Source organism: Tetrao urogallus, assembly GCF_951394365.1.
Source record: "Tetrao urogallus genome assembly, chromosome: 1".
Lineage (NCBI taxonomy): Eukaryota > Metazoa > Chordata > Aves > Galliformes > Phasianidae > Tetrao > Tetrao urogallus.
In genome coordinates, this window is record NC_136813.1 from 154,163,351 (window position 1) to 154,170,152 (window position 6,802).

Genomic DNA, 6,802 nt, shown 5'->3' on the forward strand with positions numbered 1-6,802 from the left:
TTTTCACAGGCTTGTGGGAAGCGCTGAAATGAAAGCCTGTGACTCAGTCCAGGTGAGAATGAGGCATGACATGACTTAGAGATCCTCTGGGATGAAAATGCAATTTTAGTATCAATTATTATTGATGTTATCACTTGATTTCTCCCCAGAGAGGTCTCACAGCTCAGGAGGACCTGTATTTCATCTATAGTTTTCCAGATTTAAGTTCAGTCATATACTTAACTTTATTCATGTGAGCAATCTTATTCACATGAGACCTTACTTAACCTGAGTCACTCTGTTCAGGCAGCTTCGATAAAACTCTTCTTGGCAATAAACTTTTATATTTTAGGCTCTAAGAAGACTTAGCAAATGAGAGAAGAAAAAACAGAGATTACAGGGATCATCTTAAAAACAAACAAACCTAAAAAAATAAGAACATACACACTAAAAAAAAACACAAAAACTTACAAATCAAAGACATGAAAGCAAAGCAATTTCCTGCAAAAGCAAAATTATTCATGATATGTTCAGTCTTTAGGTGTGCTTGAGGAAAAGAATCCACAGTACATTTTATGGAGGACAGGTAGAATTTCAGCTTCTGCTTTGCACTCCTGCTGTTGTGGATTTAACTGAGAAGTTGATGATGTAATTTTATAAAGATTGGCATTGAACTTTGATTTTTATGTAATCCATGTCCCTGAGCTTTCCAGGTTCATGAAATTGCAGATTATTGATCGTTTCTACATGACTAACATCTGCTTTTTTATCTAAATGCAGTCTCGTTTCTTTGATATGCCTCTACCACTATTTTTCAGATCACTGCATTAGAGCCATCACAAGCAAAAGCTCAGTTATTAAAAATAGTTTATCATTCACTATGTGTTGTTTGAAGGGGACAAAAGGACTTCGGGTACCTGCACTCTTGTTGATGTTACTTTTAAACAAAAATAGCCATGGATTTTGCAACCGCATTTTTACCGATAAATATTTTGTTTTTACAGAACTAAGACAGAGTCCGTTAGCCCTCAGTCTGAACGTTAATGTCACTGGTGGCATACAAATTAAGGCGTTTTACAATCACTTATAATACTGATAGCTCTTATCAGCACATTCTCTATACTTCTCAAACTGAGAATACAGCCCAAGAAGTGTATGGCAATTCACTGCTACTGAAAAACTATATGCTTTAATTTGTATCTACTCTAAGTGATGTTTTCAACCTTCCTTGCCTAAAATTAAACAGGAAAGCTCTTTTTCCCCAGAATATCCAGACTTAGCTGGGCCTAAGGTACAGATATTCAGTATACTTTCTTGGAGGTTTTTGGGGGAACAGGGCTCAGAATGGATGTTTGTCGCTAAAGATGGAAAAAGAAAAGAGAAAAAAAGACATACACTTGAGATTTTGAAAACATAACCTCAAGCATAGTCCTCAACTGCTTGCACACTCAGTGTGTGTGCCCTGGGCTTGCAGGGAGGGCAGAGCTGTGTTAGTAGCTGGGCTAAAGGCTTGCAAGAGGCAGCCTGATAGGAGCAAGAAGCTACCACAGCTTTAGTATTTACTTGGACTCCTTTCACTTCCTTCTGCAAGAAGTTATTGGTCGTATTGCAAGAGTAGCAAACTTGCCATAGAACCTGACCGATGGCAAATTGTGTCTCAGCATCTTAACATACACTAAAGAACCCATTTTCATATAAATGACATTTTCTCAGTCTGTACCATTTCTTTTATCTCCCAAAGTTGCAATCCCATTCTCAACTGTTGTTGGATTTTGTCTTTGTGACATATTTCATAATCCTTATTCCTTATTCTTTACATAAACTTATTCATTGCATGACAAGAAAAGCTAGTGTTCAAACACTGTGGCTGTGTGTTCTCATAGTTCATCTGCAGAATTATCTTACAAGCAAACTGGAATTGGTCAGCTATATTGACTGAGAGCAAAGTCAATAACATATTTCATTATAACTGTCATTTATTAATGAGTGCTGTCTTTTTAATGTAAGTTCATCCGTAGCCATACATCAAACAATTTTGTGAATGTTCTGAGTGATCTCAGTCTTCAGCAGCTCAAACTGGTGGAGAATGGATGAAATTTCACAGCAACTTTGGGAAGAAATAGCAGCAGTCACTCAGATTGCCCCAAATAACACCAGTAATAAATTCTGGAAATAGCTTTTTCTAAAGCTCATACTGAAAATTAGCATGTCACAGGATTCTGTGAGAATCTAAATAAGGAAAATAGGCATGAATTCAGGCTCTAGATTCATTATAAGGAGCACAAAAACTCTTAGTGGTAAGCCAGTAGCAAAACCGTAGACCCAAATGCATTCTGTTACATCTTTAAGTACCGCTCACAATTTCACCTATGGAAATACAATTCCAGAAATGCTCAGGGTACAAATTTAGACTTCATAAAGCCAGAGGCCAAAAGTCGTAGATAACATAGATAATAACAGAGCTTAGGCAGCATACCAGACTTCAAGATACTGGGTTTTTTTTATTATTATTTTTCAATCTCTATAGCTTTCTATTTCTATTTCTTATATAAGAAATATATATTTCTTATATAACAGAAATATAGCAAATTAATGGAAACCTACAGCTACTTTCCGTACTTAAGGAGATGCACAAGGCAAAAGGCAATAGAGAGAGCCATGAACTAATATGTTTATAAACTAATATGTTTATGTAAGCTCTCTGGGTCTGAAAAAAGGCAGAAAAATCAATTTCTTTACCAAATCAGTATTTTTAAAAAGTGGACATTGAAACTTGGTCATTTGCCTTCTCACTGATATTCTATTCTTCAAGCACCCTGAAGTGTACTCAGAACATCTATACGGTTCTGTTTTTTTCAGGGTTAAAGCAAGGAATTTCAGCCTGCCCCTCTGCAGGCTCAAATATTTTTTTTTAGGGAAATTGTTGACTGACTTCTAGATATGTGCTTTAAAGTGTGCACAATTTTGAATCTTCAGGATTTAATTATTAGTAATAACTTCAGGAGAATTATACTCAATATTTCTGCTCGCTGGAAAAGCCAGATTACTTATAAATCTGAAAGACATTCAGTTGGTCTTGCTCAGTTATCCAGTGTATGTATTTGAAATTATATATACAATTTGTATTTTAACTGTGCAGTTTAATAATAAAGTTTCCCAGACACTTTGAAGGTCTAGATCTGTAGTGGACTCTTCTTCAGACATATGGTTGTTTTCTCAGCTTTTGTGAAACGAATATGAATTGTTAGGTTTTGTGAATGTGCAGTATTTAGATATGCATTATGGAGAACAGCTTCAGCATCTAATATGAGGTTGGAAATGTGTTAAGAATTTTCAAGCCAAGTCTTATGGGCTGTATCAAAACAGATCACTCTTCCAGCTGTCAAACTCCAAAGAGCACATTTGAGTTGTGCCTGTGCATCAAGGTCTCTACAAATGAGAGTCCAGTGATTGACTTCCTGACCTCTGGGAATTAGGCCAGCAAAACCAATGTCCATGCTTTACTCTTTGTGCTGTGAGTAGAAATTTTCTCTTTTCTTTTTCCTTCTTTTCTTTGATATGTGTGGTTTCATTAACAGCTGGAAATCATTTTCAGATGCAGCTAATTTTAATGACATTTTTAAACGTCTCTTTTCTTTAAAGAGCCACACTGAAGGATAGCTGTCCCTCTGTGGAACACTATTGTATTTAATACAAAACAACAAAAAACCATCCTGCCTTGTAACAACTGGGAAAACCAGATTGCATCTTCTGTCAAATTGAATTCCCCAAAAATTAACTGATTTTCTTGACAGATAACAAATCTAATGAAAAATCATGAGATTCCATTTTTCTCACTAACAGTATTTGCTCAGTTTTTTCTCTACTCATGATCTGCTACTAAATATCTTCTTTCCTTTTAGTTTAAGTACAGGTACATCTAGAAAGCCAAAGATAAAAACCTGTCTCCTCTCATTCTGTCACTAACACGGAAGTGATGGCAGGAAAAACATCACCAATAAATGAATAGAAAAGTTTGCCAATTTCTGCTCACTAACTGCACCATAATCAAGTATCAAAAGATTCAGTGTTAACACCCCATAGGAACAATCAGGACTCCATGAGCTGCACAATCCCTGATCATTTCAATCTACTTCTTAAATTGTAAGAAAGAGCTTGTTACGAAGAAGATGAAAAATATTATGGATATTTTCTGAGCCTAATTTGATCAGTTCATCATTTCCATGTGAAAACCGGAAAAAAATTATCTTCCTTCCTTCCTTCCAAAGCTAACAGCATGCATGTATCTGTTAACTTTTATTGGACAACAAGAGATTGGTTTCACTGCCTAGTTGGTTACTGGGTTCTACCTGCCTTTAAAGTCTTCAGATCCAGGAATCCACAGGTATGGGAAATCATTCCAGTTGTACACACTTCATTAGGTTTTAGTAATAAAACTGACTGAACAGAAAGAACAGTGAAATATATGAATGAATTCACATAACTAAATACATATTTTAGAAAGAATAATCAGAGAAACAGATACTTCTTCATAAACTTTGTCCAATGATTTCTGACAGTAACAGACTTACGTTCCTAGCAGTTCCAAACATCAGGACAAAATCGCAGTCTTTAGATGAACCAAGAGATTTATTGCCAGTCATCAAATCAAGGATTTGATAAGACAAAAATTAATTGTCTCTGATTTCTCAGTACCTGTAAAACCAATTCAAGGAACAGGCCTAAGGCAATACCTTCAGCCTTACTCCCCAGTATAAAGGCTCATAGTAATTCTATCCTAATTCCAGCATCTATCATTTGAAAACAAAATCCTTTCTCTTTACATGCTTTATATTTTTTGCATTATTTTCAAGGCTTTTAGAATCATTTATCTGAAGTTTACCTCCAGATCTATGAACATTTTACAAAAGCACATTTTAACGAGGAAATAGAAGGCTTCAAATATATGGCATACAAAGAAGTGGAAAAATCACAAGCATTAGCTTTCTTAATACCTTATTTGCATCTTAGCCAAAGGAAGAATTACTCAACTGTTACTTGTCTTCACAGATACCTGCCAGCAGATTACGGTTTCTCAGGGTGCTTCTATACCATAAGGATTAGCCAGTGTCACACTGCAATTAAAAAAATAAAAATCAGACTCTAGTATAACCTCAGTGTAACAAGCTGTCCAAAGGTGACATTTCATTCTCTGTCACAAACTTACCAGCGAATAAAAGAGATGCCGATTCCGCTTTCCATTCTCCTTACATATTGGAAGCTACAGACAGAATCCACACAACACAATTGTCCTTGATCAAAGTTCACCCATTCAGTCATACAGAATCTGTCTTATTCTTCCTTTTTTTTTTTTTTCCCCAGCTACCCTAATCTTTTGGGCATTATCTTCCAAAAGAGATCGCTTTTGATATTATTTCCTTGTACTCTAAGGGTCCAAAGACCAATTCATTTTCATCTAACTAGTATATGCGCTATTCTTTTGAACATTTTATATTCAAATCCAAACTGTTTTCTTCTTTATAAATTTACATAGTCAATTTCTGGAGCTTCAGTATTTGATGTATTGTGAATGGTCACCACTGAGTGCGGAGAAAAATGCAAAGGTGTGAATATGCCTCTGAAAACTTTCCATATATTCAAAATTGCCTATCTGACACGCTGGAATATTGTCAGCTGAATTTTGAACGTCAACATCCTCTCAGACAGTAACTTTCTATTGTGAATGGTTCCCATTTGGAGATCATAACCAACCTGTAAACAATTTTGAATTTATTTACTCAGTAACCTTATGAGTTAGGCAGCATGCATTAGAAACACATTACACGAGGGTAATGTAAAATATGAAATAATGTAGTGTTATACGAATATAACTCCACTTGGCATAATTATTTTTTTCCCAATTTACAACCATCACAAACTAAAACAAATCAGGCACTGCTCATCAGCCAAAATCAAACAGGAGAGATTATGTCTAAGAAGGCATTTAAATATGCATCCAAATAAATGTTTAGGCAGAATTTCTGCATCTCTTCTCTGGAGAGCCATCAAAGAAAACCCTGAGTGCCCATAAACTATACAATCACATACGCTCAGTATGGTGACCGATGACACCAGATACGTAGGACACCTACACTATTCTCAGAGGCACTAGGTAGACTGTGCAGTTACTTGAGAGAACTTTTGCACATGTTCATTTTGAAGGCAGGATTTGATGGTCAAAAAAAAAAGGCAGCATAGGACCATGGCCTTGATTTGGGTTTAGGCACCCAACTTAGGCGTTCCAGAAACAGGGAAGGAAAGGGAATTGAGACATACTTTTCCTTTTGGCTTCTTCCTGTTGGAGCCATTTTTGTTGTGGTTGCCTAAAGAAAGTAAAGATATAGGGAGAGTGCTGTTGCTTCAAGAAGGCTGGTTTTCCTTAAATAAAAAATAACTGAAAATAAATCAGTCCCTTGGCACTGCAAAGCAGCTGCAGCCCACACCTCCTCTCCCCTGGGGAGTGTCTTGATTGCTGATGCTGACCTTGGCACAATACAGGTGGGAAAATAAAACCCTGCTTTTGCTGTCCAAGAGTAGAACAAGTGTGATCTTTACATAACACTGATTATAGGGAGAAGGGAGAAACCCATCTCCCACTATCTCTCACCTACTGCCTTGTCCAAGAAAGACACACTCATGCTTGTGAGACACAGTACAAGAGATATGTTGGTTTACTTTGCAAGATGCAACAACTCCAGTGTTCCCCAGCCCTTATGTGGAAGAAGTGTGAAGGTTTGGAATTGTCTCATTTACATAGACACAGATTCAGACTTTTAAACCTATT